General features: G+C 45.0%; 1 protein-coding gene and 1 long non-coding RNA gene across 6 annotated transcripts in view; one reads left to right on the top strand and one right to left on the bottom strand.

The window, feature by feature from the left end:
* EXD3 (exonuclease 3'-5' domain containing 3) overlaps positions 1–24,068 on the bottom strand; it is a 411,990-nt gene that overhangs the window by 44,938 nt on the left and 342,984 nt on the right. The window lies entirely within an intron of this gene.
* Positions 659–22,621, top strand: LOC114033606. 2 transcript variants are annotated; one of them, XR_003567999.1, is made up of 5 exons: positions 659–950; positions 5,451–5,618; positions 5,752–5,896; positions 16,648–16,779; positions 22,589–22,621. It is a non-coding gene; the product is annotated as an uncharacterized LOC114033606 (long non-coding RNA). The 2 variants fall into 2 exon arrangements; XR_003567998.1 differs by lacking the exon at positions 659–950 and adding an exon at positions 4,822–5,078.

Below are 24,068 nucleotides of genomic sequence, written 5' to 3'. Positions count from 1 at the left end.
AAAAGAGCTTTGGTCCTCTCCAGTGTCCAGCACGGGGCCCTCTGCATACGAGGTACCCAGCGTATGTAGATCAATTAACTGAGCAGACAATTCAATCATCCAGTGCACCCCTTGCTGCTCAAGGTTTCTCAGGTTGGCAGCTATAGTGTTCGGGCCTGAGTCTAAAGCAAAAAGACCAGAAGTAAAAGAAAGGATTTGTCCTGGACAAGCTGGGCGGTATACTTGGCACTAGCCATGGGGTGGTAGATATGGTAAACCCAAGTTTTAACCATCCTCATTTCCATTACTTTCTTTGTAACAGAATAGGGAAATAGCCATGTTCAAGCTTAAACAATAAACTTTAGAAATTATTTAACTTGGGGTACATGTACGTGGCTTAAAATTTTTTTTTAAAAACTGTATTTCAATATAACTGGTTTCCTTATTTTATTTTATGTATTTAAAAATATTCTGAGGAGTCCACAGGCTTCCTTATATTGCTAGATGGTTAGGAGCTCCTGGTCTAAATTCTCTCTGCCTAAGTGTTGCTCCAGCGATCCCTAATCCCAGCCCCTAGTCAGTGCTCTCCTTGTGAGATGAGCTGGGCAACGTAAGAGCTAACCCTTAAGATGCGTGCACCTCTGAGTCTTGCCCTCTCTCATGTTTGTCTTGTTTTTGGAAATACACAGCTTTGCAGAGTGCAATTTCGCAGGTACCTGTGATTCATGGAAGTTTGGAAATACAGGGTGTGGGGATCTTATTCCAAGTTTCCTGAAATTTCTGTGCAAGTCTCATGGAGGAAGACTGTATTGTCTCTGTTTCCAAAACATGGCTGTCATTTGAAGGGAGAAGGGCAAGAGACTAAAATTTTGAACTTTGAAAGCTGGTGTCGTTTGTGTCACTGCTATTCCTTCTCCCTAAGCCCCCCTACTCCTTGATCACTCTGTTCAGTGTATTTCAAAATTGTCAAGGTAAGTGTATGCTTGTCTCTTGTACTGTGTACAGTATCTGCAGAAAGATAGGGGTAGAGGGAAAAGAAGAGAAAGGTAAAAGGAGAGGAGAGGGGATAGAGAGGAGAAGAAGCAGAGGGGAGGGGAGAAGGAAAAGGGGTAAAAGAGAAAAAGAAGAGCAGATGGAAGGGGATCAGAGAAGTGGGGGGAGGGGAGAAAGGGCAGATACAGACAGCTGGATTCAGAGCTAGCAGTGGAGCTAAAGGAAGAAAGATGAGAATGAAAGAAGCAGGCAGAGAGGCATCGAAAGGAAGCCTTGGGTCCTTCTAGAGAAGGAGGGGGGCCAGTTCCCAGACCTGGGGAAGCTGAAGGCCAGGCAGGCTTGCCTGCTTGCTTAAGCAGACTGGGCGGCCCTTGGGGGGGGGGGGGGGGGGGGGGGGGGGGTGAGTGTGAGAACTTGCTGATTGCTAAGCAGTGTGGGAAAGTGGGAGGATGGGCAGGCAGGCGGGCGGGCAGGCAGGCAAGCCGGCGGGCTCACTTTAGTCACAGCAAAGGCAGTGGGAAACAAACAGCCTGAGAGAGCAGGAGTGAGCTGGAGAGAGCCCGCCCAGCCAGGCAGGAAGGAGGGGCTAAGGCTGGGAATTTCTCAGAGCATGTGAGGGAGTGTGCATTTCGGCACAGAGAGTGATAGGCATTTGAAAGGGGGGTACTCAGATTAGAGTGATTAAGATAGATTCAAAAGGAAGCACTTCATTGGCCCCCCAGTGACTGAAGCATCTCTCTCTTCTGGGATCCCTGGGCTCCACACATTGGGTGGGGGCTGCTTCCAGCCTGTCTACCTGGGATGGGAGTTGGTTGCGACACCGTTTTTTTCCCTTGAAAGTGAGACACTGCACTCTGCCAAGGGGTGAGCCTTCGGGAGGGATGACGTGGTACTACCCCCCACCCCTGGGGTGCCAGCCCATCCCTGGCACTGAATCATGGCCAGACAGTGACATCTACCTGAAGATGGCCAGAGGGAAGCAGGGATGCAGGGAAAGCAAGATGGCTGACAGGCCGGGGCTATGCCAATTTAAATCTCCTCCCTTGAGTGAGGCTGGAGTGCCAAGAGCTGTTCGCTTCCCAGTCCTCCAAGGAAGTATTTACACAGGGGACCAGAGGCTGCGTTTTCTTTATGTCTGCTCAAGGCCTGCACCCCTGGAAATGTGTGAGCCAAGCAATAGAAGCTGATCTTTTGGAAGATGAGGGAAAGACACTGATTTGGGTTGAGGTCCTGAGCCAGTGCCTCATGAGGATCTCAGAGTTGGTAGCCTTAGGTAGGCTACCCTCTTTCCTGGTATGGTGATTCTGGGGAGGCTGGGGCAAAGATTTTTCCAGGAAGATTGTCCTAACTAGTAGGAATAACTCCGAGGAAAAGAAAAAGGGTTGCTGAGATGATGACCAACTTTTCGACCAGACAATCAGCTTCATGACAGCTGGCCCCTTAGGGGAAGAATGGCAAGTCAATCCTTTAGGAAAGGATTTTAGTCCAAACAGTAGTCTAAGAAGATTGGCTGACTTGGGGCTCAGTCCATCGGCCAGTTCTGTAATCCTGCAAATAAGGCATGGGCTCAGACCAATTGGCAGAAAAAGAAGCTGGAAATAGAGGGGAAATGGCATTTGGGGTCCAGTGTAGATGAGGAAGTTCTGTATACTTAGCCCAACCTTTCTCCTCCTCCACGGCAAACCAGGCCACATAGAAGGGTTGTGTGTGTGTGGGAGAGACAGAGATAGAGAGAGATAGAGACAGGGAGACAAAGAGAGGGAGATAGGGAGGGGCAGAGGGGGCAGAGGGGGAGTGGAAATGCTGCCTGCTGTCTGTCCCAGGGGCCAGGCCTCACACAGAGTATCTAGGCTGGGGCCTCACACCCTAAATGGCCAAAGACAGGCTGTCCTTGGGGACTGGGGCCATGGGTATGTAGAAAAATAGCCCAAGGTGATTCTGAAGAAAAAGTAGCTTCCTTTGAAAATAAAGGCAGCAGGGCCTGGTTAGGGAGGCACTCCAGCAAACCCTCAGGCAATGCCCAAGGTTTCTGAAACTCCCTATTTTTAGGATGGCATCTTTGTGTGCCAGGTAGACAGAGCGATTTGCCAGGTTTACCAAGATACTGCTGAGTTTGCCTTGTGCTTGCCATAATCAGGCCCACATTCTCTCAAAGAGAGTTCATTCCCTGATCATAGCCACTCTTAACTGTGTCATAGACTCCTTTGACAATTTGGGCAAGCCTATGAACCTGTTGTCAGAATAATGCCTTTAAATGCACAGTTCTACAAAGGAAACCAATTGTGTTGAAATAAATGATAAAGGATTCTTTAAGGTTTACAAAGCACTTTAATATATATTATCTTATTTGATCCTCACAACAACACTGTGAGGTAGGTGTTATTATTATCCTCATTGTAAAATGAATGTAAAAAATGTACAAAAAAACCCCAAATCACCGGTAAAGGTGAAGAAACTGAGGCCAAGAGGTAAATGGCTTGCCTAAGGTCACATAGCTAGTAAGAGGGTCGGAGGAAGGTTTTGGGCTCAGGTCCTTCTGATTCCAAATCTGAAGCTGTTTCCACTACATAAAATCATAAATTTTTTTTTTTTAAAGTTCACAGACCCCAGGTCAAGAACCTTTGCCTATTATAGACAAATAAATGCCACATTGGTTCACCCACCTACATCACAGAATTCAACTTCTGTGTGTCAATGCAGATTCAAGCTTCCAAGTTAGCAGGGGTTTACCAGTCCAAAGAACCTTTTTAAGGCCCTGGGATGAAGGTTTGCAGGGTGAATGAGACACTTGTGGGGGTGGGGTGGTGGCAGGCGACATCAAATGCTAAACCTGAAATGCCCGTAAACTGGCAGGCCAGGTCCCTGACAGCTGTCTGCCCATCTCTGCTCTTCTCTCTACTACTGAGACCCTCAGTCTTATGCTTTTTGCACTATAAGCTGTTGTCTAAATAAAGCCCCAGCCCTCTACCATGCCTGACAAATGAGGAATTTGGGGGTATGGGGGTGGGATGGGTGTATGTGTGTGAAATTCACACCAAAATATTTCAAAGTATTGTTTACTCACCACCTGGTGGTGTTTGTTTCCTAGACTAAGAGGCTGAGAGGTGATAGCAGCAAAATTGTCCAGAGCTCAGAAAGGGGACAGGAGGTTAAAATCACTGAACTCAGCAGGCCTGGCTTTGACTCTTCTTGGAGAGGCAATCCAGATGTGACATCCTGTAGCACACAGGACATTACAGATCCCCAATAAAGTCTTCTAAATGAACAGCTTAAACTGATGATGGAGAGGGCCCAAACAAGAGCAGAGGTAGTGGTGGAGAAGGAAACAGTCTTTCGCTCTGATTTGAAGATGGGGGTTCAAATCCTATCTCAAATGCTTACAAACTGTGTGATTTAAGCAAGTCCCTTAACCTCTCTCTGCCTCAGGTCTCAACTGGAAAATGAAGGGGTTGGGCTGTACTGTCTCTAAGATGCCTTTTAGCATTAAATCGATGATCCTAACTTAATACTCTGGTGCCTTTTTGTGGCATGGATGTGACCTTGGCTTCTTGAAGTATATGCTGGGGGGAATGAAGCCTGGCAGGTCCCATCAAGTTGGGAAGGCTTCCAGTACAGTAGACTTGGTTATATTTATCATCCAAGCACCAGCTCAGCAAGATGCAGAAAGACTCATCAAAGGTTGACCACAGAATGATGAATTTTTTGGCCACAGCAACTCACCAAGACCGCCTACTAAGGAACAGAAAAGTTGTGGTCTGTGCTGTCAGAGGAAGTACCCAACAACTAAGAAATCACAGATTTGTGAAACATTGAATATAGGGTGCCAGTGATACAGAGGTGAGCAAGGTTTTTCACCCTTAGAGCTAAGAGATCATTTGAAAGGATAGCAGGGTGTACGGTGGGAAGGAACAGGACAAAAACAGAAAGAGTTGGAGGAGTTTCACAAAAGAGTTGGGAGCAAGAAGCAATGCTATGTGTCAGTGGGCTGGACTGGGTGAGATTAAACCGTTGTGAAGCGAATAGTCTGAAGCTGGCAAGGTGAGAAAAGCTGTGGGTATCTCCACCACTGTGATAAAGGAAAAGACAACCTCGAAGGAAAGAAAGAGGTACAACTTTAGCAATGCTGTGGAATGGGTACTAGACGTAGGAGGTAGAGGAGAGAGGTATTCTGAAAGCAGCCTTGCCCATCCTTTCCCCCCTGCTCTGCCCATACTTCTTGAGTCCAGAAGTGTGATAGGAGAGTATTCATTCTGCACAAATCTTTTACCCATATTTTAACATTTATATCTTACTTGAGGATTTACAAAGTACTTTTCTCCTAGCGGGTAAGTAGCAGATTTCTAGGCTCAGGGAGATGCAATGATTTGCCCAGTCATGACAACCAGGATTTGAACTCAGGTCTCCTGACTCCAAGTTTAGAACCCTTTGATACTTCCACTCTACTACTCTCTGCGCCTTTCTCTTTTATATGATTCTAGACCAGAATACTATCTGACAAGATGATCATGAAGTAGCTGAGAGCCTTTGGAAGCTTCCTGTTGTCCTGACCGAGAGGGCTCCAGGAACAGTAGGATCCCAGTAATGCAACTGGGAGAATAAGCCAAGGATAGTATAATAACGTGCTGGCCTGGGAAGGGTCACTCCTGGTAAGTCCCTGAAGAAATACCATGTTTACCTTTAACAGACAAAGCCTCTCTACCTTTTCTGGTGCCTTGAAAAAGACAGACATTGTTGTCTTATTAAATTTATTATTTTCCTTACTTGCCTGTGTTTTCCCAGCCTGGAAAGCAGAAGTGGTGCCTGAGAACCAAACCAGGCTAGACATCAAGCCTTGGACCAGAGGGAAGGTCACCTGCTCCAGCCTTTCCCCGCCAAAACCCCAAAAGGGGAATCGAGTCTGCGTACTTCCTGGACCACTTGAAAAGTATGGCTGGGGTCAAAGCAGAGGGATTTCTGGGTATGGGTGCAGAGGCCATTCTCCTTTGACCTCACAAAACACGTTGCTTGCCTTTTTCTAATGTTTGTGCCAATTTTGTATTACAGTTCTCTTAATGTGTCTTACCTAGATTATTAGCTTCATTAGGAAAGGGCCCTATGATTCATTTAACCTGTATCTACCCCAAACCTAATCCAGTACTCTATCCAAATAGGTCCTTAATAAATGTAGACTTAAAATTAAACTGAATGTCATCCCTCAACAATTTTTTCAGGACTCCAAAGCCCCTTGCTTTCAACCCAAGGGAAGTTTCCTTAGAGTGGTTCACATTCCATTTCACAGTATTCAAGGCTCTCCAGAGTCTGCTGTTCCCTACCTATACAGCCTTTTTGTTAACCTAGGAATTGCCATCCTTTCTGCCTATCCAAATCCTACCCATTGTTCAAGGCCTAATTCTAGTTCTGCCCCTCTATGAGGCTTGCCAAGGCCATTTCTGTTCAGAGACATCTTGCCCTGCCCAGGGTGATCGTATCTACGGTCCAAAATACTAATCGAGCACTTATTTTAGGGCAGTTAGGTGGTGCAATGGACAGAGGGTCAGGCCTGGAGTAAGGAAGACCTGAGTTCAAATCTGGCCTCGGACACTTACTAGCTGTGTGACCCTGGGCAAGTCACATTACCCTGCTTGCCCATTTCCTCATCTCTAAAATGAGCTTGAAAAGGAATGGCAAATCACTCCAGTATCTTTGCCCAGAAAATCCCACATGGGGTCACAAAGAGTCGCACATGACTGAAACACGACTAAACAACACCAAGAGACACTTATTTACTGTCTTGTGACTTTTCTTCATTATTGATAAACATTCTAGGTTCTCCTATCTTCCTTACACGGACTGAACTCCTTGAAGGCAGAGACCTACATTTTACTTGTCTGTGCTTTCTCAGTGCTATGCACACACCAGGTACTCAGTATTTCTGGAATGAGTTAGGAAACTTGAGTATTCCCCTTAAGGAAACAATTACTTTAAAAAGGGGAGAATAATCAGCTTTATACCATATGCAGCCCCTAGTGTCTCACTCTTATTTGTGTTACTGTTAAACTCCAGTCCCAGCGCCTTTAAGCTCTGTGCTCAACCCCTGCCACCACATTAATCATTTAAAACACTCATCTTTTCACTCTCCTGCCCAGGGCATCTACTCTAACCCTCAGCCTTCTATTTATGGCTATTTAGAATCGGAGGCTCTTAGCCTATCCACCTGTCCAGACTTTCAGATGTCCTAGGAAACCATCTGTTCATTCTCACCTATGGGCTACAGACCAATTAATCCCCTTTACTGCCAGTGTTATTCTTCCCTTTCTGTCTACACATGCCCTACACATCCTTCAAAGCCCAACTCAACTCTTGCCTCCTCTAGTGTCCAGGGATTCTTAAAGCATGAACCATACAAGTGACTGTAAGTCGTGTTTTGTTCGCTAACTGTTCTATGTATGTCTGCTTTCCTTAATTAAACTTCAAGCTCTATCTTTTTCTTATCATAAGATCATAGACCTAGAGGTGGAAGGGCCCTTAGAGACTATCAAATCCAACTACACTCATTTTACAAATGAGCAAACTGAGACACAAAGTAGTTAAGTGACTTGCCCAAGATCACATGGTAAGTGTTTGAGGAAGGATTTGAACCCAAGTCTTTCTTGTTCTAATGTCAAAACTCTGTGTACTACATATTCCATGCTGCTTCCTGGCAAAAGATACAGTGGAAAATAGTTGTTCAATAAATATTTGCTGCATTGAATAAAATCAAATCAGGGTGAAATGAAATACCCTTCACCCCTAATTCTCCCAACCAATCTCCCGAGGTCTTGGGTCCCCAGACCTTTTTTTTACTGTACAAATACCAGCCCATAATTTCTCTCTATAACCTACTAGAGTCCCGACACCCTCTTCCTTCTCCTCCTTCCCTGTCTCGGTCTGAGATCTAGTAAGGTTGCCCAGGCCCAATTCCCCATTCTGGGCTTTGGTGGAGCTCAGCCTCCACCCTGGTTCTCAGGCACCACTTCTGCTTTCTGGGCTGGGAAAATGTACCAAGAGAAAAATAATAAATTTAAGAAGACGACAGTTTCCATCTTTCCCAAAGGTAGAAAATAAACTCATTGTTTGGCTTTCTGGCAATCCTGACGATGATTTAAATATGCCAACCTGTCCACCCCACCCTTTCTAAACAGAGAGAAACCACCAGGCTGGTAGCTCCCTTTAAACCCCCTTCCTCCCCTCCCAGACTGCCTACTCTGGGGGCAGACAGATGAACCCCTACTGGTGTCTGCAGGGCCCCTTACTGAGGGATGTGGTATGAGATGGTGATTGTTTTGGACAGGTGATGGGCATCAGACTTTGTAGACTAGTATCTGTAATGCCCTTAGCTAATAATAGAGAATGTTAGGATGCATGTTTGCATATCTTCTGGGCAAATTTTAGACTATAGGCAGAGGACTGGTGCCAGTGGTGTTCCTTACTAACAGGGACTGTCAAGGTTTAATCTGGTGAATTTCCTGGGGAGATTATAGGATCACAGATGGGGAACCGTAAGATGTGGGGCTCTGGGTTGAATGGATTGGCTTCCTGCTCTAGAAGATGTAAGAAACCCAGAGATTATTTAATTGAGAAGAAAGTGCTGACTAGGTCAGGCCAGGTTTTCTCCGAGATGAAGTCTCCACCTCTTTTTACAGATAAATATCTCATTGAATTTTGGGAGCCAGATCATGAAATCTGACCCCAGGATGCCCCAATGCAATTCACATCTAACCCTTCTAACTTGCTTTAGTCTCCATCAATTCTCTTTCCTTTTGCTGGAAGTATAAACAATTACTGCTCTGCCTCAGCAGCCCCTCACCCAGACTGAGGGTGGAAAAGTAGGTGCTTTGGGTGGCAGAACACCTTTTGGCCTTATTTTGTCAGTCTGTAAAATGGGAAAACAATACTAACTCACTTGGCAGGGCATTTCTAGGGATATCTAGAGATAAAAAAAAACACTTCACTCAATAACATGGTAATGCTCAGATGCTGGAAAATACAAGCAGCATCAGTTTAACAACCCTAGAAAACATTTAAACCAGTACATATGGCTGTGTCTTCCCCAAGGAACTACGTGACCAAAAAATACCATTGGTCACTTGCCAGATATTTCCTCTGGTGCTCTGGTATGGTGGAAAGAATTATGGCTTTGGTGTCAAGACCTGGGTTTGAATATTGGTCACCTGTGTGACCTTGGTAAGTCACAACCTCTCTGGACCTTAGCTTCCCCCTCTGTAAAATGAGAGAATTAGTACAGATGACCAGCTTTAAACCTATGATCCTATGACCCTACTAGTCAGAGGCAGGGCCTGCTCTATGTGGCTGGGGCCTTTATGCTATGATCTTACTGTTCAGCGACTCAGTGGTCAAGCCTAGGGGAACTAAGTCAATTGACCACAAGCTCAATATGAGTCAACAGAGTGACATAGTACTTAAAAACCTGAAATGATCTTAGATTGCATGAAGTCCCCCAGTATTCAGAATGTGGAAGGCGATAGTCCTTCTGTATTCTGCCTGATCAGACCACATCTGAAGTCTCATGTTCAGTTCTGGGTGCTTCAGTTTAGGGCAGGCACTGATCCTCTAGCACGTGTCCAGAGGAAGCTGACCAGGATGGAGAGGGGGCCTGAAACTATGCCATATAAAGATCAGTTGAAGGAATTTGGGACACTTAGCCTAGAGGCAAGATAAGACTTAGGGGGAAAGTGCAGGAGAACTGCCTTAAAATAACTGAAGGGTAGTTGTCTGGAGCAAGAATTAGACATGTTTTGTGTGGCCCCAGAGGAGAGAACTAGGATTAGTGCGTAGGTGTTACAGCCAGTTAGATTTCAGCTCAGCATAAGGAAGTTTGCTTTTTTTTAAACAACTAAGAGCTGTCTAAAAGTAAAATGGATTGCTTAGTATTTAGTGAGTTTTCTATCACTTGACACGTAGGGAGAGACTGAACTAGTGGGAAGATTGACTGCTGTAATGGCAGAAGAAATATCCGAAAGGAATGCTCTGAGTCTAGGTGTGACTCTTTGGATTACAGCCTATAAACCTTGCAAGTACATCATGTGAGGAAAGTTTAAATTTGGTGGACAGGTTTGTGATAGCCAGGGGCATGTTATCTCCCACTACTCCAAGCCCCTACGGTCTTTGCTGTTTCTGTCAAGGCCATGATTTGGACTTGCAGATTGAATACAGAATAATAGCTAGCCTTTATATAAGTTTGCAAAGCCTTTTGCAAATGTTAATTCATCTTATCCTCACAATTACCTCAATGATGTAGGTGCTATTATTTGGGCTATTTTACAGATGAGGAAACTAGGGCAAGTAGGCTGAGTGACTTGCCCAGGCAGGGATTGTTTGAGGCAGTATTTGAACTCGGCTCTTCCTGACTACACATGCAATGTTTTTTTCTACCACATAGTGTTTGAAAGTCAACCCCAAGCTCGCATCCTCCACCCAAGGAGCCTCTACACTGAAACATGGAAATGGGCAAGTGTTAGTCTGCAGAGCTTACCCAGCTTTAAAATCCAGCCTAGGTTTCATCAACAGCTCTTCACCAAAAGCTGGGTCACCAAGTGTGAGAACAGATTACCAAAGGTCTGGCCCACTGTTTTACCCTGGCCTATTCTACTGACCTTCTACACTGGACCATTCTGAACTTCACCTTTTATCGTGGTCTGCTCTGACATGCCCATCTCCTGTCCAGTCTCTCTCCTTCATCTTCAGGCCCCTGTAGCTTGTCATCCACATGCCTAATCAGGGCATTCTGACAGCCAGCCCTTTCAGAGACCCTCCACAATCTGCTACTTCCTTTTCTGTCAGAGAGATCCCAGACGATGTCTAACATAGCCAGTAGGTCCTATGCTTCTGCAAGGCCAATAAAATGGACAAATCTAATCTTTCAGCAGCAGCAAATTGTAGCCCGGACACTATCAGGGAGCTGGCTGTTCTGGAGAGCTTGTCAAGACCGCGTTGTTATCTTGATATACCGCTGACACAGGAAATGAAGTTGGCTTGATTTGAATGAGCAGATTCTGAGCTGTGGGTTTTCTGCATCATAATTTGAAGCTACTAAGATGTGGAGTTCATATTTTAAGAAAGATAGTGATAAAGTGAAGTCCCCCCTCCCCCAGAGGAGGGCAACTAGGATGGCAAAGAGCCTGGCAAACAGACTTCTGGTCACTGGAGGTGCTCATGGAGAGGCTGACCACCTATCAAGGGCACCAAACAGTGAACTCCTAACTTGGGTAGGAGGCCCAGATGACAGTGTCATCTGAAGACCCTTCTGGCTCTGAGTATATGGTTCTAATATGCTAAACTCTCTACTGTCCGTGAAAACCACATCCAGGTACCTAAATCCCCAAATGCACAAAACAAATAGACAAGCTTAGGCTGGGAAGTCTTGGTCTAGCTCATACTTCATCCAGTACTCCTGTAGGCAGCTGAGGACCCGACCACTCAGTACCTACATATGCAGACACATAATCTGGGCTTTCTATAGCAGGACACTGATTTGCAATTCCCTATAGTCTTTAGATGAGGACACAGATAGTGAGGAGGGGGTGTAGGGCTTAAGGGATAGACAGCTCTAAGCTTTAGAACACAGGGCTTCTGAGAAAGGAGCATCACTGGGAAGGAAGTTTTAAGATGCTATAATGAGGCAGCTTTGCTGGGTCCTCCCTCAGCACAAGCATCCTCCTGAGCACTGCTCAGCAGGACTAGGAAAGGCACCGTGTTCAGGTCTTTAATAGGCTGGAATTTTAAAGATGATCCCAAGGGTCTGAGTAGTTGGTTCCCTTCTATTTATGAGAAAATAGGATTTGTCAGATCACAGACCCTGAGAACACCTCCTGCTACTATAGACATAGCCTATTCATTTGGGCATAGCCTGGTAAGGAAGAATACTCTTCACATAGGTGCTGTCTACATAAGTAGCAAGATCAGTTCTCACTGAAGTTAAGGTTTCCTGTGATTTAGAAGTGAAGGACCAATAAGCCAGGAAATACAAAGAAGCTGGTGGTGCAGTGGAGAAAGTGCTGGGCCTGGAGTGAAAAAGACCTGAGTTCAAATCTTCCTCAAAACACTTACTAGCTGTGTGACCCTGGGCAAGTCACTTAACCTCTGTTTATCTCAGTTTTCTGAATTGCAAAATGGGGACAATAATAGCACTCATTTCACAGGCCTGGAACTTAGTAGGTACTATATAAATGCTTATTCCCATCCCTACCTCTTATTGTTCTCCCAGCCTCAAGTATCTCTTCACTCCAATCCAATCTCCACTTAGTGGTCAAACTGATTTGTCAGCATAGTTGTGACCATGTGACCCTCTCTAGTCCTATTTAATAAATTCCAATGGCTCTCTAATACCTCTAGGATCAAATACAAAATCCTAGACTTGGCTTTTAAAGCTCTTTATGCCTGGCTCCTTTCTCCCTCTCTAATCTCTTTATACCTTATCTCCCTCTACTTCCTCTGTGATGCAGGGACACTGACCTCCTAGCTGTGGTGTACATCCTACATTCCATCTCCTGACTCCAGGCATTTTTACCCATTGGTCATCTTTGAGAACAAAGAACAACCACCAACAATAGGATAAAGGAGTTACAATCTAAAAGAGACAATGCTGTCTACAACTTAAGAGAGAAGGCAACAAGCAAGTTGCCATTTAAGGAGACAGGATGCAGAAGGCAAATAGTGGCTTTGTATCTCCTGTTTTGGTAACTGCTACTTCTGGTCCTGAGGACTATTAAAACAGCTAGATTGCTGAAACACTTTGACCAGGCAAAAGCTTGGATGTACAGTTGTCCATGGATGCATATGTTATGTACGTGCTTGTCAAACTTACTCCAAGTCTCACCTGGTGATGGGGATGCCAGCAGTTGTCAGCTTCTGATCTAGAAAGAAGGCAGCTCTAGGCCCTCTGGGCCTTCAGAACTACCCTGGGGTTGGGCACAATGCACTGTACAATGGGTACTGATCTATAATATCTTCCTAGGGTTGGAGGTTCACATAAAGACACGGAGTGGGGACAGAGGGACTAGGGTAGGGGTGACAAGGAACTGGATGGCTTTATGGGGAACGTCGCAGGCAGGATTAATCATTTGAGAAGGGGTTGGGTTGAACATCCTCTGACGAACCTTCCTACTTACAAGGAGTCGTTGCTATTCTGATTCTAGGAATCTAGGTAAAACAACGACTTAGAGCAGAATTCAAAGACTGTTAAATCCTACCTAAAATGGGATAATAAAACCACTTTCGACTCATTCTGCCAATATTCATTTGTATATACGTCCACATCGCCCCAGCAGATTGGAAGGATGGTGTCATGTTTCAACTTTTTTTCTCCTTAGTACAGAACTGTGAATATAGGAGGCTCTTTTTAAATGTTTGCTCAATTTAACCGTATTGAATGAACGGCCTCCCAGAATGAGAATGTCAGTGCTTGGGTTTTAGCCACTGCAAAGTGTTTAGTAAAAGCCTCTAAAAGAGGTGCAGGGCACAAGGATGCCTCCTGGAAGGGAGTAATTGCCCCAAGATAGCCCACCCAAGAGAAGGAGGCTCCCTGCAGAGGCCACCACAGTCTGAGAATGGAATGGAAGAGGTTTCAGAGAGATCAACCGAAAAAACAAAACTGAGAACACCAGGCGGCGAGGCTGTTTGAAGTGCCTCCTGGATTTGGCCCAAGAAATGAGCCTTCCTTCCCCAGGTTCTGATACAGAGTCTAGAGCTTGGGCTGAAGGAAGGAAGGGAGAAGGCCTGGTGCAGCGGAGAGGCAGCTAGGCTGGTTGTTCCCGCTATGGCACATATGGTCCCAGATTACCCCCAAGGGAAGGGGAGGGGATCAGGCTCTTGGAGCAAAACAACAATGCCCAGAAATGGAAGGGCCCTAATTGTGAGCCGTCTCCCTTCCCCCACCACCATCCCAGCTCAGGAATCACACACCTTACGGATTGAGCAGATTCCTACAAACAGAGAAACTCGTGGTGAGCAGGGTGGGATGGAGAGGGCCAGATGGAGGCTAATTGAGGAAAGGGGAGGGAGAGGTTGCATCTTGGTACAAACAGGAAACCAGGGGCCAACCTCCATTAGCACCTCCTCATATTAACCCTTAGCACTGCTTCTGTTCTTACCTTCCCTAAGGGTAGTTGTTAAGAATTTGGTGGGAATCAAAATGTCCAACAGTCAGTAGCAGCCCAGTCCAGCTTGCCTTCTCTCTGTTCCCATAGTCCACAGGGTTACTAAGGCCTAATTCTATCTACATTTATTAGGAGCCCATCATAGAAGACCTAGTGAAGGATAATCATGATAATCACTCACATTTTACATACCATGTAAAATCCTTACCGCAGCCTTGTGAGGTAGATAGCTAAAGAACTGTTATCCCCATTTCACAGATAAGAAAACTGAGGTTCAGAATGACTTATCTATAGTCACTCAGCTAAGTATTAATGCCAGTTAACTCCCTTTTGATTCCATAATGTTCTTCCCATTACAACATATTCACTGCCTCTCTTAAAAAGATGAATGAGGGACTTGCTGCCTTTTTTACAAAGATGAATGACGGTAAATGAGATGGAGTCCCTGCCCTGACAATCAGGAACTTGCAGTCTGGTAAGGGAGATAAGACATATACACATATAACTATAACACAAAGCAGTATAATAATAACAGTAGTAGCTCAGATTTATAGGGTGCAGAGTAATTTCCTCCTGACAACTCTGTAGGGTAGCAAGTCTGAATATTATTAACACTGTTTTATGGAAGAGGAAACCGAGGCATGAAGGGTACTGGGTCAGAGAAGAGGCTCAAACTCCAGGCTTCTGACTCTAATTCCAGGTTTCTTATCCCACTACGAATGCTGCCTTCCACACTTCCCACAGTACTTGATAAATGCAGTCAAGAAAGGGACAAATGGCAGCATTTTAGAGCACCTTTGGAGGTTAAAGTGTTGGAGCTCAGTGGAATGAGCTTGTGTTTTGGGTGCAAAAGGAGAAACTGGTGTGGCCTGAGAGCTCATTTTAGGCTCTATCAGTTTTATCAGAAGGGAAGGGCGATGCTGTTTACGTACTACTCTCCCACTCTCCTGGAAGGGCTGAGGATTGGACAGAACAGCCTGATGCTCCCAAGTCAAGAAACCAAGCACTGACCAGACTCCCAGGGGGAGCTCAAGAGAGTGAGTGCCAGATTTCAATGGCTCTTCCTTGCTTTGGTCAGCTGAAACCAGGACACTGCTGGGGTTTACAGTGAACAGGAGCAGTTTGCTCAGAGCCCCCTTTTCTCTAGCAGGTGATGCCATGGTAATTAGAGAAGGCCCAGTGTCCAACACTGAGGGTGGCAAGATGCCCAGCTTCCAGGAACCCTTTTCAAAGGCTTAACACTTTGTGGGCTTTCCAGTCAGACTTATTCAAAAGCAAAGACTCAAGCTTGGCTGTTGAAAACCAGAAAGGGGTCTGCAGCATTATTGTGACTGATTCTCAGAATCCTTGCCTGCCAGCACTCTCTCAATCAGGGCTGCAGCGATCTGTAAGAAGGCTGAGCATGCACATCCAGCGTGGAGAGCTGGAGCATCTTGCAAACACCCATCCCTATCAGGCCTGATGGGAACAAGTCTTTGCCTACTGAAGAGGGAAAGGGGGGCATTGAAGGACAGAAAGGACTTGGAAAAATGGCTCCTTAGCAAACAGTTTTCAACAGACTACATAGGGCCCAGCCTAAGTAGAAACTCTGCTAAGATCCAAGTGTAGTAAGACTTTCTCCTGTTCGGATCCTGACAGGTCTCTTCCAGTTCAAGGACTCTGGAACTGGTCAGGAAGGAAGTACTTAAGGAGAGTGACCATTCTGGTCCTTGCCCTTGGGGAACTCACAGTTTTAGCTGGGGAGATGGCACACACAGGGGAAAATAAGGGAACAGCAGAGTCCAGTGTACGATTAAGGGAGAACCAGTGTGGTTGGTTCAGAGATGAGAGAAGGAAAGGTCAGTGTGAACTAGGCAAGGGGGTGGGGGGGGTGGGGGAAGAAAGCCAGAGAAAGCTCAGGAAGCTGGGCTGGACCTTAAAGTTTTAGTAGAATCTAGAAAGACAGGAGAGGATAGGGAATTTCAGAAAGGAGCAAAACCTTTAAAAATTTGGAAGAAGTGGTAATGAGCATGGCAGGTGGTGAGGATAGCTAGGAGAACAGCTTGGTGGGGCAGAGGGTGCATACAGGAGAGTGGAACACTAATTCTATGGGTAATTAATAGCTTGTGAAATACAGAGTGTTAAAACTGTAAAGGACCTAGATAGAGATCATCTACAACCCCTGAATTTTATAGATGAGAAGAATGAAGCCCCCAAAGGTAAAACGACTTGTCCCAAATCATGGCAAATCTTGACTCCTCAGTCTTTTTTCTATTATATCACATGTGGTCAGTAGGTCTGCCCTGGTTGGACAAGACAATCTGCAGCATGTTCCTAAGTAGCTCTGAGACAGTAGGTGAGGGGCCCAATATGTCTGGACTAGAATAGACACAGGTAGACAAACTCCCAGTAATGACGAACAAGTGCTGCTAGTGAAATGCCTTTTATGTCAAACCCCAATGCTGGAGAAACCCAGGGGCTCTGAAGTCTTAGAAATATTCTTCTGTAAAATATCTCATTATCCAAGGGACCCCCAGAATGAGGCTTGTCTCTTTAATTTTAGGATCTCAAAGCTGACAGGACCTGTTTGGAGGAAGGAGGCTTTGCTGCCCTGGAGGAACAGCAGCCACGGTTGTCTCTACCAAGACAGACAGAGCAAAGCGTGACTGACAGCCAAGCCAAAACCAATATGCAGGTAACTTTTAAAAGGTGAACCCATCTCTGGCCCCCTCAAGCCATCCCAGTATGTACAACCACCACAGACTGCATTCCCTGACTTAGTGTCTACACTAGAATCACTTTACAGATAGACCTCGTCACAGCAGACCAAACTGTCTGCAACCTCAGAGGTTAAGTCAAGGGGTGGGAAACCTGAGGCCTTGAGGCCACATGTGGCCCTCGAGTGTGGCCCTCTGACTGAACCCAAACTGAGGCCATGTGTGGCCTCAAGGCCGCAGGTTCCCCACCCCTGGGTTAAGTCAATACATACTTATAGTCAGGGTGGGACTCAGCTTTCTGTAGAAATAATTGGCTATTTTCTGATCTGGAGTCTGATGAGGGTCAGATGGATGGGGAGAGGGGGAAGACCATGAATCTGCATAGAATCCCTTTTATCCAGCCCTGTGCTCAGCTATGTTGTGGGGCAAACAGCAAGGGAGAAGACCCTCAGTCTACGTGGAAAGACAAAGTTTACAGACACGAAACAGAGAATGATGCCATACATCAATAATTACATGGGATGTTATATAGCTCTTGCTCTGAACGTATCTGGTGGTCAGAGAAGATCGGTATGGATTGGCATCATTCTCGTGGAGGAGAGATGCTCCTCCCCACCTTTCCCACCATCAGGGAGCATTAATAGAGCTTAAAGCTTGGCCTTTACTCAGGAACTGCAGAGTTGGATTTAATAGTGACTCCATGGTGGGAAGTGAGAGAGAGAGAGTCTATTTAATAGGCAGAAAAGCAAAGGGCCACAGAGACTGTAGCTCTCTCCTGAGGTGACCACAGGTCATCATGGGTATCTGGCCTCAGTGGGTCAGGGGGGCTGGACTCCAGGAACTGCCAATGAGCATTCACTGAACCAGGATTGGATATAAGGGCCATGAACAGACATGGCCGTGAAGGCAGACAAGCACTGTGGCTTGTATTTAGTCCACTGTTTTGTGCCCAGAACTTCTCTGGTTATCACTGTAGTTGTACAGATAAGGTACTATTGTGATTAGAACATGAGGCTGGTAAGGCCAAAGTCATAAGAACTATACCTGCATGGAAGCACTCTTCCACAGCCATAAGCCAACATTTAACCCTGGCCACAGTCTGAACCTTCGCCCTGGCCACAGACTGATCTCTGATCCTGACCACAGACTGACCTTTGACCACAGAATGAGTCCTAACCCAAACCACAGATTGACTCTTAATCCTGAACAGGTTGGATTAGACAGTTTCTGTGGTCCCTTCCAGTTCTAAATTTATGATGCTAGAATCTATGAACTGATTACTAGGACAAAATAAATCAGCTGCCATAAGTGGGATCCTGTTTCTGGAAAAAAAAAGTGGATGTTTGCAGAGCAATATGATTTGTAAGGTCACGACAGTGACTCCACAGCTATATCTTCAGGGTTTATGGGACAATTTGAACAGGATTTATAGGGACTCACTCACAAAACTTTTAAAATGAGCAAACAATTGGTGGTTTAATACCTATGGCCTGTAGCCAATGACGCTTCATATTTCACAGGAGTTACAGCATCACAGAATTTCATAGTGAGGAGGGGCCTTGGTGGTGATCTAGCCCAACCCACTCCTGGAAAACAATTCTTTCTATAACACACCTTACAAGTGGTCACACATTCTTTGCTTACAGACCTCCAATAATAAAGGAAGGAGATCATGGGATCAGGGAGGAGCCCACCACTTCCCAACATGACCCCTTACACTTCTGAACATCTCTAATTACTACCTAGTTTTTCCTCACCTCAAGCCTAAATTTGCCTCTTCACCGCTTTTACCCACTGTTTTTAACTCTGCCCTCTGGGGCAAAACGGAACAAGCCTAATCCTTCTTCCAGGTGACAGCCCTTTAAAGAGTTGAAGTAAACAGATAAAATGTGATTCATGATGTTAGCTTGGAGAGGACTGCCACCTGAATTGTAGGTTGGGATGGTGGTGTGTGGAAGCAACGTTTCTATCCATGCCAGCATGGCCCGTGGGAGCCTAGGCTGCTCTCTGCCTTCTCCCAGAAAGGATGATTACTGACCCAGAACATTCAATCCCCAGTGGGACAATGCAAAGGCACCGTAACGCTTACGGAAACACTGTGGCAGGCAGGAGGGCTGGAAGAACTTTGGGGGTACTCAAAGGGACACTGCTACAGGCTTAGGCAAACAGAAGAGAATATGCCAGGTGGCTCCACCTATGTTTCAGAGACATAGGGACAAGAGAGGTGGGTGAGCCTGTCTCTCCTCTGCTCTTCAGGACTCAGGCATCAAAGCTGGGGGTGCCTGCTCTGTTTCCTAGCTAAAACAACAAATGAAGACAGTTTCTTGGGGAAAGTTAATAGTGTGGAGGAAATGGATTTGCAAAAATTCAGAAGGGGGCAAAATCCTTTCTCAGCTGACAAACCAAACCGTACTATTCCAAATTCTGGCAAAGACTAGAAACCCTGAGGGAGTCCCTAAGGGAAACGGTGATCAGGAGCAAGGTTAGGCCTAATCAGTAACTTTCTCAGGTACGCCTCACTGGGACAACTCATGCACGTAACTGCTAAGTGAAGAAAGCTTTAGCTCAGTTTGGGAGCAGTGACAATGGACATTGAAGGAACAGGGGTGTAGGACTCAAGTGGAGGAGCCTCATCTTTGACGGGCAGCACTAGTCACTATGAGAAGATGAAGAGTCTCAAATGGATTATCTCCTGGATATGCCCAGGGCAGCTGAATAATTCTCAGGGAACTGATGGAGTTTGAGGGCTATGAGTTATGACAGGAAATACAAAAATGGGACCTGAGAATTCTTGTGACTCTGTGTGCCTTCACCCTGAACTTGTTATTTCATCAATGTAGGAAACTCTAGGAGACAATATTCTCTACTGAAGCAAATCTGCTATTGTTCGGTGACTTAGAGTTTCAAAGAATTTCCTGGGATGCCAAGAGATTAAATGACTTGTCCAGGGTCACACAGCCAGTGTGTATCAAAGGCTGGGCTTGAACCCAGGTCTTCTTGACTTTAAGCTGGAAAGGAGACAGCAGACAACGAAGGCAATGGTCTAGAAGACTCTAGATGCTCAACTTTCCCTTGTTTCCCTTCCAACCTTGCTGTCTTGATGGATTTAGCTCTTGATATATTCAACATGGGGGTCAGGTAACATCAGTGTCATTTCCTAAAACCAATCATTCCCCACAGAGCCAGAGTCAGGAGAGGAAGGACAGGGTGATGGTTATATCAATAATGAGCAGAGTGAACTTCCTCTGAAATGGCCGTGTCAGTGGGATTCAGATTCATTTCTGTCTGAGTCTCCGATGTTATTTCTAGAAGTTCAAAAACACCCTGAGAGTCATATTCTCTTTTATCCATGTGAGCTGCTGCCCTCCTCCGACGGAGCCAACAAAGAGAACGTACAGGTCCAGTCAGGTTTCTGAGCACAGTTCCCCTCGTCTACTTGTCCAAACCCAGGCCTGATTTGGAGGGTGGCGTGGGAACTAGTGGGGCAGCCTGGAGGGTTGGAAGATTTGGCCCATGCTGACCTTGAAATGCTGCTAGCCTCAGAGGCCACAGGAACAGGTCAGAAGCCAAAGAGTACATTTGGAGTGGATGTGGGAGCCCTATACTACTCCCTGAAACCCCAGAGTAATCCTAGGAAGCCTTCCCAGTCCTCGAATTGTCTCAAGTCCACCCAGGTTTCTGCTCTGATCAGCATCCTGGCTTAGAAATTGAGAGGTTGACTGTGGTGGTTGATCCATAACATCTCTCTACTGTCCAGCTGGGAACCAGACCAGGCACAGCTGCGCTCCAGCAATGAAAAGGTCTGGGATGGATGGGGAAACAAATATATCTTGTGTATCAGAGAAGCCCTTCCGTATTTAATAGAGAGCTATTCTATATGCCATGCACGGATCACAGATTTTCAAAGAAAGAGAATACGATATAATACCTTAAGACTATACCTATGCTAAGTGTACTCACACCTTTCTTTTCTGATCTAGAAGGCACCTCATAAGTTTCAGGGCCTCAGGATCATTTTTTTTTGGGGAACATCAGTTGTCATTATACTATAAATGTGAGAAAGTGCTGGCCCTAGAGTTCTGGGTGACAGAAAAGTACTGGTTAAACTAGTTTTTACCTTATCACTTAAGCTGTATCTGCAGCCACTTTTTTACATGACACACTAAGCCATCCAGGAAATTCACTGAAAACTATTAGACAAATTAGCTATGTTGAAGTAGGCAAAATAGGTTGAATTGTTTCATTTTCAATCTGATGTTTTGTGATAATAGATTTAATCTCTTATTAGAATTCTGTGCCTGAGACAACCTTGTATCATGGGCAGGGAGAAGGATGATGTGAAGGAGCTCGGGGCTGGGGTGGGGCGGGTGTGCAGAAATGAGTTGACAAGTATAGAGGAAAATATCCCAGTCTACCAATGGATTTAAACAGAACTTCACAGACAAGGTTAGGGTTCTGAAAGTTATATAGGCTGGAAAGGAGATAATTTAATAGGCTTTAAGGACTTAAAGAAAAAGCCCATCCTGGGGAGGGGGGTGCCTAGCTATTCACAAGCTCCAGTGAGGACAGAACAAGAGGAAATGAGCTCATACTTCAGCAAGGGAAATGGGGGTCACAGATAAGAAATAACTTCACCTCTGGAGAGCAGAGACGCATCTCTGGGGACTGTGTTGAGGCAAGAGGAAAGACTGTGATTCTGTGACCTCAGGAAGGGGCATCCTGGGTTCTTTATTTTAATTCTTTGATTAGGAGGGATGGTGAATGCCTAAGAAAGGCCTTCTAGAAATCTCAGAAATGGAGCAGCAATGCAAATACATTACAAAGCTGCCCAGTGAAGTGCACATTGGCAAAGGGATAAAGAAATTACAACTTTTGTGTTCTGTGCTCAGACAAGCTGGAGGTGACTGAGGGGACCCTAACTTAAAAGGCATGCCCTAAATCTTGGGCACAATTCTCTACGACTCAAAATACTCATACTTTTAGGTCCAGGGATCCAGAGAGAGTTGCCTTCCAAAAATTCTCCTCCTAGGAAGTCAATTGCTTGGAGGCCAATCCTAGAGCTTGAGCCCAAGGATGCCTGTTTATTCCTTTCAAGGCTGAGGGTCTTACTGTCCTCTGTAACCCAGGATATCTCCCTGGTCCAAGATGTGCTGGTATATTGTTTTAATAACTAGCATTCCAAGAGAAAAAAAGTCCATATAATACACTTTTAAATATAATCTGCATTATTAACATTTTATCTATCACTTTCTCAAGTCTAGACAACCAACAAAATGATAGATCAAGCCCTGATGTGTGTGTAATAGTTGTGGATTTTTGAGGTGTAAATGCTCACACTGAAGATTTAACAATCAGCTCTCATAACAGCAGGTATAAGCAAGTTCCAGCACATCCCTGCCTTGGTCCCATTTGCCTATTCATTGTTCTTTTGTCCTTCTGCTTGGGCAAGAGAAAGAACCTTGGGAGAAGCCAGGGAACTCAGCTAGAAGAACTATGGATTTTAGTAGGAGCCTGTCTCCAACCAGAATAAGAGATAGCAATAATGTGATTGGTTGTGAAAGTGTTTCAGAATGGCTGGACCAGTTCACAGCTTCACCAACAGCAAATTAATGTGCCCTGGCTTCCCACTGCCCTTCCAACATTTGCTGTTTTCATCTTTTGGTCATCCTTGCCACTATGATGAATGTGAGGTGGAATCTCAGAGTTGCTTTAATTTGCATTTCTCTTATTAATGATTTGGAGAAATTTTTTCGTATGGTTATTAATATTTTACATTTCTTCCTTTAGAAACTGCCTGTTCATAACACATCACACCTATCAGATTGGCTAACATGACAAAACAGGAAAATGATAAATGCTGGAGAAGATGTTGGAAAATTGGAACACTAATGCATTGTGGGTGGAGTTGTAAACTTATCCAACCACTCTGGAGAGCAATTTGGAACTATGCCCAAAGGGCTATAGAACTGTGCATATCTTTTGACCTAGTAATACCACTTCTAGGTCTGTATCCCAAAGAGATCATACAAATGGGAAAAGGACCCACAGATACAAAAATATTTATAGCAGCTCTTTTTGTGGTGGCAAAAATTGGAAATTGAGGAGATGCCCATCAAATGGGGGATGGCTGAACAAGTTGTGGTATATGAATGTAATGGAACACTATTGTGCTATAAGAAAGGATAAGCAGGTAGACTTCAGCAAAACCTGGAAAGACTTGTATGGTCTGATGTTGAGTGAAATCAGCAGAACCAGGAGACCATTGTACACAGTAACAGCCACGTTGTGTGATGAATAATTTTGATAGACTTAGCTCTTCAGCAATGCAAGGATCTAAGACAATTCCAAAAGACTTACTATGGAAAATGCTATCGACATCCGAGTCTGAAGGCAGATGGAAGCTTACTATTTACTCTCCTTTTCTTTTGTTGTTTTGTTTTGTTTCTTCTTTCTCGTGGTTCCTCCCATTAGTTCTAATTGTTCTTTACATCATGACTAAAGTGAAAATATGTTTAACATGAATGTATAAGTAGAGCCTATATCAGATTGCATGCTGTCTTAGGGAGGGGGGAGAAGAGTGAAGAGGAGAAAATTTAGAACTCAAAATCTTAAGGAAGTGAATGTTGAAAAAAAAAGTATTAAAATAAAAGAGTATAAAAGATATCTGCCTGTTCATATTCTCTGGCCACTTATCTGGTAAGGACTCCTATTCAATTATACATAACTTGTATTGAAGTTATTTATGTATATATCTTGTCCCCTGTAAGCACCCTGAGGGCAGCGACTGTCATTTTTAGTCTCTGCTTTGCACGGTCCCCGAATTGCTTCCAGGGTATATGGTCTCCTATGCTCAATTCCAAATAAAGAGGTTTTAATTCTGTAGCACTTGGTTTGTTTTGGTCTGTTGTGTTCACATTTCCATTTTCTTCCTAGTAATAGCCTTTCATTGGCTGTGAGTGTGTGGGCCTTGTCTCCCTGGTCAGATTGTAAGCTACCCAAGGGGCCATATCTGCTCCTTTTTTACCCTCCATCCGAGAGTAGCCAAACATAGGATTCGACACACAGGAGGACTCTGGACACAAGGAGGAAACATTTGGAAACTTATGTGCAGAAAGCAAAGAAGGGATGAGATTACTGCTGTCAGGCAATAGGGGCATAGGTAGAACACTCCAACAGAAAGAAGAATCAACTTTAGCTCCTTTATTTGGGATATTTTTAAAGGGCACAATCGAGGTTATCTTATAATTCTCAACCCTGCCTTCCAGAT

This window comes from Vombatus ursinus, unplaced genomic scaffold (assembly GCF_900497805.2).
Source record: "Vombatus ursinus unplaced genomic scaffold, bare-nosed wombat genome assembly UNPS02000580.1, whole genome shotgun sequence".
NCBI lineage: Eukaryota > Metazoa > Chordata > Mammalia > Diprotodontia > Vombatidae > Vombatus > Vombatus ursinus.
The sequence above is the reverse complement of the archived record's forward strand: the minus strand, read 5'-3'. Positions and strand labels throughout refer to the sequence as shown.